This window comes from Bidens hawaiensis, unplaced genomic scaffold (genome assembly GCF_021521415.1).
Source record: "Bidens hawaiensis isolate Kalapana, Puna unplaced genomic scaffold, B.hawaiensis_p1.1 tig00054923_1, whole genome shotgun sequence".
NCBI classification, from domain to species: Eukaryota; Viridiplantae; Streptophyta; class Magnoliopsida; order Asterales; family Asteraceae; genus Bidens; species Bidens hawaiensis.
The window spans coordinates 1-11,887 of record NW_027499899.1 but is presented as its reverse complement, the minus strand read 5'-3'; the positions used below and the strand labels follow the sequence as shown (position 1 = coordinate 11,887).

At 34.3% G+C, this 11,887-nt stretch overlaps 1 pseudogene across 1 annotated transcript; it reads left to right on the top strand.

The window, feature by feature from the left end:
* Positions 1-8,234: 8,234 nt before the first annotated feature.
* LOC143600796 (asparagine synthetase [glutamine-hydrolyzing] 1-like) lies at positions 8,235-11,884 on the top strand (annotated as a pseudogene). The gene is made up of 7 exons (XR_013147542.1): positions 8,235-8,386; positions 8,554-8,696; positions 10,610-10,735; positions 10,793-10,956; positions 11,058-11,244; positions 11,368-11,611; positions 11,694-11,884. The product of XR_013147542.1 is annotated as an asparagine synthetase [glutamine-hydrolyzing] 1-like (transcript).
* The last annotated feature ends 3 nt before the right edge of the window (positions 11,885-11,887 follow it).

Sequence of the window (11,887 nt, the reverse complement as noted above, 5' to 3'; positions counted from 1 at the left end):
CTTATGCATAAGCCTCCTATGACTAGACCAACAAATAAAGAAAAGAAAAAGAAAAAAAAAGTTTAAAAAGTTCTAACATATGCTAACACCATACTTTTAATATTCTCTTTGGATGCATTATTTTATTTTTTGTATCCTAACTTTTTATCTTCTATTTGGATGTATTGTAATTTCGTATATTTAAATAGTAATCGAGACTTATGAATATACTGATTGCAATATTTAATAATACTTTTCTATCTTATATGATTCTATTCATGATTTTATGAGAATCATGGTTTTATTTGTTTAACTGGTAACACTTTTGAGAAAAAGAAAGAAGAGTTACAATAATTGTTCATATAGTTTGTTGAAATTTATATTTCTATGTGAGAGATAGATGTCTATTATTTTTTGGCAAACTAGAAATAGATTATCTTATCTTTTAGGTATTGGTTGGTCGATAATAAACTTATCTTTAAAAATTTCTAAAAATAGTCCTACCTTTCGACTGTTTTTCTTTCAATGGACTTCCGTTAAAAAACACTTAACGTCGTTAAATTTTTTTTTCTGAATTTCAAACCGACGTTTTAGGACTTTTGATTGGAAGAATGATACAAGTCGACTGGTGTAAAACCGAACGAATGAATTCGAGTCCATTTACCGCCTTTTCACTTGGGACTGACAATACTTTGGTTTCGCCTCCACCCAGGTTGGTAAATATGGATGTTTATTTAATGCATGAAGTTAATTCATAATTTGATAGCACATTTTGGGGGTGTTTGGGAAGTTCTTGGACATGGTTGAGGATGGAAGTTCTTTGACTTGGAAAGAGAGGATTAGACGTGATTTGCTAGACTTGCATCTATCTGGGGACATGGTTGAGGATAGAAGTTCTTAAAGACGTAGAATTAAGGTTAAAAACAATTATAATGAGGGGCTATTTCTTGTTATAACCTTTATTATTATTATTGGTGTTGCTGTTAGTATTATTATCTTTATTACTATTATTATTAGAATTATTATTTTCTATTTATTATTATTTACTAAATTCAACCATGATTTTGTTTTTAGTTTAGCTATAATGAAATGTTGAATTAAACTGACTAATATTATAGTGTTGTAGTTTATATATATATATATATTTGATTGGGTTCATTTAAGAAGTATTTTTAGTATGAGAAATGCGAGAAGAGATTCTAGCCAATCATAAGTTTTCTTATTAATTTTGGATTGTTTAATTGTAGAAGTATATTAGTAAAATGTTTAGGAGTTTCTTTTAATAATTAATACCAATTAATGTTAAGTTACAAATGATTATACATTTATTTTTATTTTTTAATTTGATTTAATTTTTAAATATTCATAAAACAAAACCATCATACTCATACTATAAAAAATATACATATATTAACCATCATAAAAACAAATACCTACACAAACCATAATATTAACCTACACATACAAAAACTAGTTCATGCTATCACCTACACAGATCACAATATTTATATACATGCACATAACTAGTACATGCTAACCTACACAATCACAATAATAACATACATATACAAATTTACTTCATGTTATAGCCTACCAATTATTTGTATTTACCTACACATATCAGAATATTAACCTACACAAGCAAACTTTTTTCATGATATCACATATAATTAATAGTATTAACCTAAACTTCTAACATATTCGCAATATGTAGGAACACATCATATTTTTTTTATAATTTGAATTATTTTCTAATCTATCTTTTATGTGTAGGCAAATACGAGTTATGTGTAGATGCATATTATTTATATGTAGGTGAAAATAAAATGAACTAGCAACTGTGTAAGTGAATACGATATATGTGTAGGTAAATATTAGTTATGTGTTGTGAAAAATAAAAGAAACAAAATTAGTGTAAGAGAAAATAAATTGTGTTGGTAAATACGAGTTACATTTCGATAAAAATAAAAATAACTAACAATTTGTATAATTGAATATGAGCTATATGTAGATTATTATGTTACTTGTGTAGGTGATCAATTTAATACAATTCATTTACATATACATTTTTTTATATGTAGGTAATAGATAATTCAAATTTGTAACCTTCTACAAGAATTAATGTGGAGAATATTTTAAGAGTAATTAGAGGAATTAATGCATTGAATAAATCAGAGATAATCAATGGTTGAGATTGACTTATCACATTTCTCGCTATAATATCACTTCTCGCATGATCCGTCTCCTATATATATACATACACACACACACACACTCACACACATATATATATAGTTAAGTGTCATTTTCATACCTGTGGTTTGTTCAATTACGCCACTTTAGTACCTTTTTTGAATTTAGTGCAAATGGCTACCTTATGTTTCTAAAACTTGCCATTTTAGTACCTTTTTCTAACCCCGTCTATTTTTTCCTGTTAAGTCGAGGGTAAACTGGTAATTTACTTTATTTTATTTATTTCCTTTTTCTTTTAAACTATTGCACCTTTATACTCAAACCAAACCTCGTTTTTTCAACGGCGCCGGCAACAACTCTTGTCACGAAGACCGGAAACATGCAATTCTAGGGTTCTGCCACGAAATCAAGTCGCCACCATCTAAATTGGATGCGAAAGTAGTGGAATCAAGACGCCGATTTCTTTCCTGGTTGCTTTCTATGTTGCCGGTAGTCGGTTTTGAAGTGTATCTCCATTGTTGCGGGTTGTTTCTTCAATGATTATCGTATGAGTGTTGATCTTTGATTTCGCTTAACTGGCGCTCGGCCGCCTCTGTCATTTTGGTGGATCGGCGGCTTCTACCGGGATGTTCACCGGATTTATTCCACCTTAACCAGCAACTCCATCGGTGGTTGAAGTTACTCCATCTATGCATGAAAGAAAAGAAATTTGTTGGAGAGAGGAAAGTGATTTAGGTGTGTGATAGTTTGTTTGATATTGTAAGGGTTTAATTTAGGGATTTATGGTTAGAGATAAAGATATGTTAGAGATGAAGATACACTCTGGGAATTTGATTAAAGAAAAAGATAAAGAAAATTATCAACTTACCCCTGATTTAACGTATAAAATAGACGGGGTTAAAAAAAGGTACTAAAATGGCAAGTTTTGAAATGTGAGGTAGCCATTTGCACTAAATTCAAAAACGGTACCAAAGTTGCGTAATTAAACAAACCACATGTATGAAAATGGTACTTAACTCGTATATATATATATATATAGGGGAGATTTCAAATGAGAACCCCTTTGAGTTTTAAGAACTCAAAAGAACTCAGTGTAACGTTTTTTTTTCGAATTTTTTTTACACGTGTAATATATGTAAGTTACATACACGTAAAAAATTACAGAATTTTTTACACACTGAGCCGACATTTTACACATGTGTAATGGACGTAAAAGTTAGTGTAACCACTTACATCTTTATTATTTCTCCTACTTTGACTTTTTTGTCAGATTTAATCTCAACCACATATTCCAATCCACCTAATTAAATGTGTGGCATAAAATAGAGTTCTTAAGTTCTTACAACTCAACATGGTTCTCAAAAGATCCCTCCCCTATATATATATACACACACATACATACATATATACTCTTTCGAGTTACGGGTCTCGCAAGAAGCAACCTCTCTATCCTTAGGGAAATAGGTAAGGTTTTCCGACATCCCAACATCCCTAGACCCTACTTATAATAGCTTAGGTTATTTGTGGGAAATACTGGGTATGATTGATTGATTTGGGGGGGGGGGGGGTTGGGATTGCTTATTTTATCTCCTTATGACTTATAAATTATAAGGTGTTTGAGAAAGTTAAATTTTGTGAGTGAATAAGTTATAAGTCACAATTTTGTAACTTATAACTTATGACTTATATAAATCATAAGGGGGTTAAATAAGGAATCCCAAACACCCCTTTAATCACAAAATACATAAAGATAAATCAATGTTATATGTATGCTGTTTTCTATTTATGTCGGTGATTTATAGAGTAACGCATATGGCATATGTTAAGCAAAGTGGTGTTACATGATGTTATAAACATAATTTACAAAAGACAGAGATCACGATTGGTCATGACACCTGATAAAAAAGGGCGGGGTACACAATCAATTTAGTGCTTGAATGCATCATGCTCGTAAGCAACCTGCCGTAGGTAACTTTCTTTAATATATATAAATATATATACACATACACGCACGCACCCGTGCGTGCACAGATACAAACCCTATAAATATCAGCTATTTCGGCCATTTCTAAAACATTCATTCATCTTTTTATCCCGAACTCTTTCAAAAAATTTCTTCTTTCAAATCACAACCACAAAAAGTTGCCTTTGAGAATAGGATCATTAAGGTGGAGCTATGACAACGAGTTCGCGATGTCAAATGCTTGGATGTACGTGACGGACAACGACACATCAGTTAGGCCAATTTTGGCCGGCGTTTAAAACAATGTATGTTCAATTTGGAGGTACCTTCGATCGTATGGCCAGCAAATCAACTCAAAGTGAAGGGATATTACTAAAAAAGTTGGTCAATTCCATCGTTTCTACGTGCGAACACTTGCCGAGATGTCCGGACAAGATGCGTATATACAAACGAATCGTGACTACCGAAGCTTTGTCAATAACAAAGGGTTTTTAAGCATCGAAGTGTGGGATGTTTTAGGAAATCATCCCGATTTATGGCTTTGGTTATCGGGGAGGATCCGGCACCGCCTCCGGCTAAAGACGACTCTGAATCCGTCGAACCCGAAGTGGAAGATTAATTTTATGTTTTCTTTAATTTAGTATCTAATGTTATGTTTTAATGTTTTAGTGGTAATTTTTTAATAAATGTTATTTTAAGGTTATTTTTCAATTATATTTTATTTATGCTTTTCAATTTAAAAATAGTTTTGTTAATTTAATTAAAGGAAAACTAATTAAGTGGTAGAAATATAGATTGAGATGGTTTAGGGACGATTGCAAGGGTTTAGGGATGGAATGGGATGATTGTGAGATGAAATGATGTGATGATGCTAACATGGATGAGATAGAGTGTGAAAAAATGGTGAAAGTTGTTTGGAAAGTGTGATAGTATCCGGACCATTGTCATTACTCTAAGACCATTCGTTGTCAAAACTTTCTGCACTTAGGCGTTTTGTGACACGTGACCGTCCAGTTAGCATTGGAAATTTTTGTAAAAAGTGTTGTGTGGTAAAAAGCTCATAACTCTCAAGCAATCATCACTCCTCCCTCCCTCCCTCTCTCTCTCTCACACACACAAAACATTTCACATTCAAAGTTATGTACACAACTTTAACAAGCAAAATGCCTCCCAAAACTTAGGAGGGGGGGGGGGGGGGGTACATAACGTTTTGAGGGAGTTTTGGGCCAAACAAGGGCCAAAACACTCCCACTACGGATATCTAACAAGTAACGTGAGCCTAAAATGCACATGCATTTATCTTGATCAATGAGCTAACATGATTCATAGATTTTGAGATGTCTAAGATACGAACATGTTTCTAAACTATATCTAGTATGTAAAAACAGAAGTTCTACTTATATCACGTAAATAATCCCTAACGCTGACCATATCAAACATACTGACACTTAATTGAGCAGTCGATCCAAACATTACGAATCAACCCTAACCAACTTGATCTATCGATTCCATATATCTTTTTGTTATATACCTCGTTCCATGCAGGATAAAGAGCATTCATAATCCAATAATCCATCCACTATATTTTGTGAGTGATATTTTTATAATATAGGGAGTGGTTTATGGTGTTGTTAGTGGAGGAGATAGAAAAACAGCGTTTTTTCTGTATATTTGAAAAGTTCTTGTAACATCTTTTAAATTTTTTTAATATATTTTAAAAATGGTTGTGAGTGAATGAGAAATAAAGTTATTAAAAGTATTATTTAATTAAAATAGAGAGAAAAAATATGATGATTTTTAGTGTAATTTAATATTTGTAGATAGGGGAAAGAATGAATGCTCTAAGAGAGCGTTTCACCAAACCTCCCATCTATCTCTTGATATAATTTTTACATTAATATCGGTTTGAGTTAAGTGTCATTTTCATGCATGTGGTTTGTTCAATTACGTAACTTTAGTATGTTTTTGAATTTATTACGACTGGATACTTCACGTTTGAAAAACACGCAATTTTTGTACTTTTTTCAAACCTTCATCTACTTTGTCTGTCAAGTCAGGGGTAAAATGGTTATTTTTTATTTTCTTCATTCCGTTTTTTTTTACCTGGAGTTAAGTGACATTATCATATGGCTAGTTACGAAACTTCAGTAGATTTTTTAAGTATTTTACAAAGTCCATACTTTTTGCTAACCTGTCTTCTTTGGCTGTTAATTAAGGGTTGATATGATTATTTTTTTTATTTATTTTTATAGTTTCTCATTTTTAACCCCTTGATACCAGTTTTTCATGTTAACTAAACCCTAATACAATTTCATTCCTCAAACTCAATCGATGCTCAAACTCAAACTAACTCATAATTTGGGTTCTTCAATTCGTCACATGTAAGACCCCCTTGAATGTTATTTTTTTCGAGCAATGGTCTTGGCATATGCGTGAAGAATCGAAGAACCCAAGTTCAGAGTTTGATTGAGTTTGAGCGTTGATTAAGTTGTCGATTGAGTTTGAGGAATGAATTTGTGTTAGGGTTTAGTTAACTTGATAAACTGATATAAAGGGTTAAACGAAATGAGAAATAAAAAAAAATAATTACAAAATGATCGTTTTACCCTAACTTAGTGATCAAATTAGACGGGTTAGCGAAAAGTACGTAAATTGCAAGATTTTTGGAACGTCAAGTGTTCAGTTGCAAAAATTTTAAAAACGTACTAAATTTGCGTAGTTGGTCAAATTTTAGGTATGAAAATAACAGTTAACTCCAGTATTTAAAAAATGAGAAATTAGAAATAAACACAAAATGATCGTCTTACCCCTGACTTTATAGGCAAAATAGACGAGGGTTACAAAAAGTATTAAAATAACATATTTTTGAAACGTGAATCATCTGATTACAATGAATTTAAAAACGGTACTAAGGTTGTGTAATTGAATAAATCACAGGTATGCAAATGTCAATTAAATCTATAGGTTTAAAAGGTAAGTTTTTACAACTTAGCATTTTTTTCAACAAGGGTTGTTCACGTGCTAAGCAGAGCCGAGCTAGGTTAAGTTCATACTTATCTCAAATTTAAATCGACCAGGCTTGACGTAGCTCGGATTTGAAACGTTGCTAAAAGTTTGAGCATAAGCTCGGCTCGGCTCGGCACGAGTTAACTAAATAGGAGAAATTCAATATATATTCCAAGTTCAATAGTTCAAAATTCAAATAGCCATTTAGTGGTTAAAAAAATATATGCAAAAACAATTTCAACATAATACACAATAGGTTCAACCGAATGCCCGAATATATAATTGAGTTCAATAGAAGGGTAAAGAGTATTATCGGGGAGATTTGGGCCGAAAGAATGATTGATCATTTAAAATAATTTAAGCCGGGCAAACTAACTAGCCACTGTGGCTCAGGCTCGGTTTTTATACCAGGCCTAAGCGATCTTTTTTTTTCATTAAGATTTTCCAAGCGAACTTCAAGACATGAGTTTTTTTGAGATTTTTTCAAGCGACGAGTTTTTTAGACAATCTTATTCTCAACAAATAAACATTAATATTAATTGATAGCACACATGACCAAAAGGTGTTTGTGGATTGGTTTGATAGAAAAACGTATTTTTAACTACAAAAAAAAATTCCGTATTAGATCCATGTCGTGTTATAAATGCACCCTCAAATTTCAAAACGCATTGTTGGATTTGAATTATAGCGAACAAAAGGTAGTCCGAAGATGAATTTTATTACGCATCCATAAAAATAAAGAGAAATACGAGTAAAAATGGATACGCTACTATAGTTTCAAAGACACGTGTTATTAATCTAGACACCATAGATCATATCACCTTGGAAAATAGAAAATAGAACAAAATATCGCGATTGATTTAAATTTGCATATTTACCTCACGTAACAATCACCTATGACACATTAAACATGTTACATGTCACATAATTCAATCAAATCATGTTTATCCAAAAAAAGAAAATAAGATATGACAACCCACCGAGAATCGTCGCCGCTTATCCAATTAAACATTCAACAACAATAAAATAATCAAAAAAAGACAAAGGTGGCCTTCACCAAAATCATCTATAAATACGCGGCGAATGAAGCAGTGATCATCATCATCATATCCATATCCATTCATTCATAATATTAATAATAACTATCTCCCATTTTCCGGCAGCCATGTGTGGAATACTAGCTGTGCTGGGTTGCTCCGATGACTCCCAGGCCAAAAGAGTCCGTGTCCTCGAGCTTTCTCGCAGGCATGTTTCCCGTTTGACTTCTATTTTAATATAAAAATTGTTTTACACAAATTATTATTATTACTAGTACTACTGTTACGGTTGAATTTATTAGTATTGTTATCGTTGTTAGTTTAATTTGGAATATTAAGAGAAGTGAGCTAATATTTTTTATTTGTGGGTTGTAGGTTGAAGCACCGTGGCCCAGATTGGAGTGGGCTTTATCAGCACGGTGATAATTATCTGGCCCATCAACGTCTGGCTATTATTGACCCTGCTTCCGGTGACCAACCGCTTTTTAACGAGGATGAAACCGTGGTTGTTACGGTGGGTGTGATTATTATTATCATTTTATAACGATGAAATAAAAATTAAAAATGGAGACTCTTAATTTTGTTAAGCCCCATCATACCCATGAGCTTCTATTCATGGAAGGGTGGTGGGACCGGATTGATTTATAATTATACTGAATGAATGATAAAGAGAAAAATAATAAGTAATTTAAAATAAAAAGAGTTAATTGCCCGTTTGCCCCCTGTGGTTTGTCAAACTAGCACGTTTGCCCCCAGTGGTTCCGAAATAGCACCATTGCCCCCTGAGGTTGTTTTTTTAGTACCCGGGTGCCCCCAAACATGAACGTCCGTTAGTTTTCACCGTTTGGTGTCAGAAAGTTAGGGTATTTTCGTCTTTTAGAATTACTATGATAATCCATCAATCACTCTCTTTCTCATTTTAATCCCCTCTGCAGTACTCCACCACCACCATCTCCCGGTCTTCCACCATCTTCACCCACAAACCTTTGAATCATGATCAATAAACCAAACCAGAAACCCACATCACCACAGCAGCCGGCTAAAGCCCCATCACCTCAGTTGCCAACAACTGCCATCACGTGATTCCGACACAAATGCTCGCTACCATGATCGATTGAACCACCTGAGTTTCATTATCGTGTTAAAGAGAGACGCTTTAAGTGGTGGGGTGCAAAATCGGGAATAGATTTGCAATTTTATAACCATTTAACTACCACCGTCACGATTTTGGACTTGAATGTTGATTTTGATTTTGATTTCGGGTATTGGATTTGACGAAAATTGTGTTGGGGAACCAGAATTGATGGTTGGGAGGTAGCGAGATCGGCGGGCGGCTCCGATGGTGGTGGCCGGAGTTGGCGGTTGTCGTTTACCCCAATCTTTGGTTCTGATTAATTGAAGTTATGGCACGAAATTAGAGTTTGAAAACCAAGTGGGTCTTGTTTGTTTGGCGGTTACGAGTTGGTCTGGAACATTAATTTGGAACATTAATTTGGTGCTGCTGGGGATGGTGGTGAAAGTGCTGGTCAAGCTGCTGCTGGGTATGTAGTAGTATAAGAGCATTCCTCCATCTTTATGCAGTTTAAAAGACGAAAATACCCTAACTTTCTGACACCAAACGGTGAAAAACTAACGGGACGTTCATGTTTGGGGGGCACCCGGGTACTAAAAAAACAACCTCAGGGGGCAATGGTGCTATTTCGGAACCACTGGGGGCAAACGTGCTAGTTTGACAAACCACAGGGGGCAAACGGGCAATTAACTCAATAAAAAAGTGGTAATAATTGACGATTATTTTTGGTGTTTTTAAGTATTCTTGTTTGGTGGGTTTTTGTGCTATTTAACAAAACTGAGGGACGTTCTGTTTTATTGCTCCACTAGACAGGTGTTTGTCTTGTGTTTGATCACTGTTTTTTCCCGACCAATTAAGCCAGTGAACCGGTTGTGAACTAGACTGAGGATGAGAACAAGTTTTTTTCTTTTAAAATCTCATTTGTGAATAATTTATTGCTGAAGGACTTCATATTTTAATTATTTAAGTCTTATTATTTTATTATAATTGTAAATTCGTATCAAAACGTTACTTCCAAATTCTATTTTGTATTAGATATCCATATAAATTTTATTATGTTTTATCTCATTAGTTCTTAAATCTGGCTCAATCAGTCTGATCAGCGAATTAGTTTTGATGCCACGTTCTGGATAAATATATAGCTTTTTCGGGTTTTTTTGGTATTTTCTGAGGTTTCTAGAGAGATTTTGATGTTTTAAAACAAAATGAGTGAATTTCTTTAAAGTGACATTTATTTTAAACGTTTTTGTGTTTATTTTGTGTGATAGTCTAATATTACTCACTAATCCAGTGGTTTAGTGGTATAATGCTTGTCACTAAAAAAAATGTTATTATGATTCGTCTCGTTTGATTTTGAAGTCAATTTTGTCGGAAAACACAGGTCAAACGGCGAAATTTACAACCACGAGGAGCTCCGGAAACGTTTAACCATAGCCGGTCACAAGTTCCGCACAGGCAGCGATTGCGATGTTATTGCTCACCTTGGTAAGACAATAAGTAACATTTTATAAAAAGAAATTGGAGTTTCCTATGTAACTAAAGTTATTATTAACATTGTACAGTATGAAGAACATGGCGAAAGATTTCGTGGACAATGTTGGACGGCATGTTTTCCTTTGTGTTACTGGATACCCGCAACAACACCTACATCGCGGCTCGCGATGCCATTGGGATCACCTCACTCTACATCGGTTGGGGACTTGACGGTAACAAGCTTTATTATTGAGATTGGCTTATGTATTCTGGATCGATGTAAACACTACTTTTAATGAAATATTGATAAAAACGTTATTTTGTGTGTTTATAGGTTCTGTTTGGAATCATCAGAACTAAAAGGACTAAACGATGATTGTGAACACTTTGAGGTGTTTCCACCGGGACACCTCTACTCCAGCAAGACCGCGGGTTTCGACGTTGGTACAATCCAACTTGGTTCTCGGAGGCTATCCCGTCTACCCCATATGATCCGCTTGTCCTCCGTCGTGCCTTTGAAAAACGTGAGTAGTAGTAGTAGTAATAATAATAGTAATAATAATAATAACAATAATAGTAGTAGTAGTAATAATTAGTGATCTGTTAAGATGGGTTGTTTGATTGTTATGTGACATGGTTAATGTAGGCGGTGATTAAAAGGTTGATGACTGATGTTCCGTTCGGGGTTTTGTTGTCGGGAGGGCTGGACTCGTCACTGGTGGCGGCTATAACGGCTCGTTATCTGGCTGGTACTAAGCGGCTAAGCAGTGGGGGACTCAGCTTCATTCGTTTTGTGTCGGGCTTGAGGGTTCACCCGATCTGAAGGCGGCTAGAGAAGTAGCCGATTATTTGGGGACTGTGCACCACGAGTTCCACTTCACCGTACAGGTACCTTAAATATTAATTTAAGTCTGCTAACTTTTGGAACAACTAACTGGATAGGTGTCTTATGTTATAAATAATTTTGTAGGATGGTATTGATGCAATCGAAGATGTGATTTACCATATCGAGACATACGATGTGACTACAATCCGGGCAAGTACGCCCATGTTTCTCATGTCGCGCAAGATCAAGTCTTTGGGTGTGAAGATGGTCACTCTCGGGTGAAGGGTCGGATGAGATAATTTGGCGGGTACTTGTACTTTCACAAGGCACCCAACAAG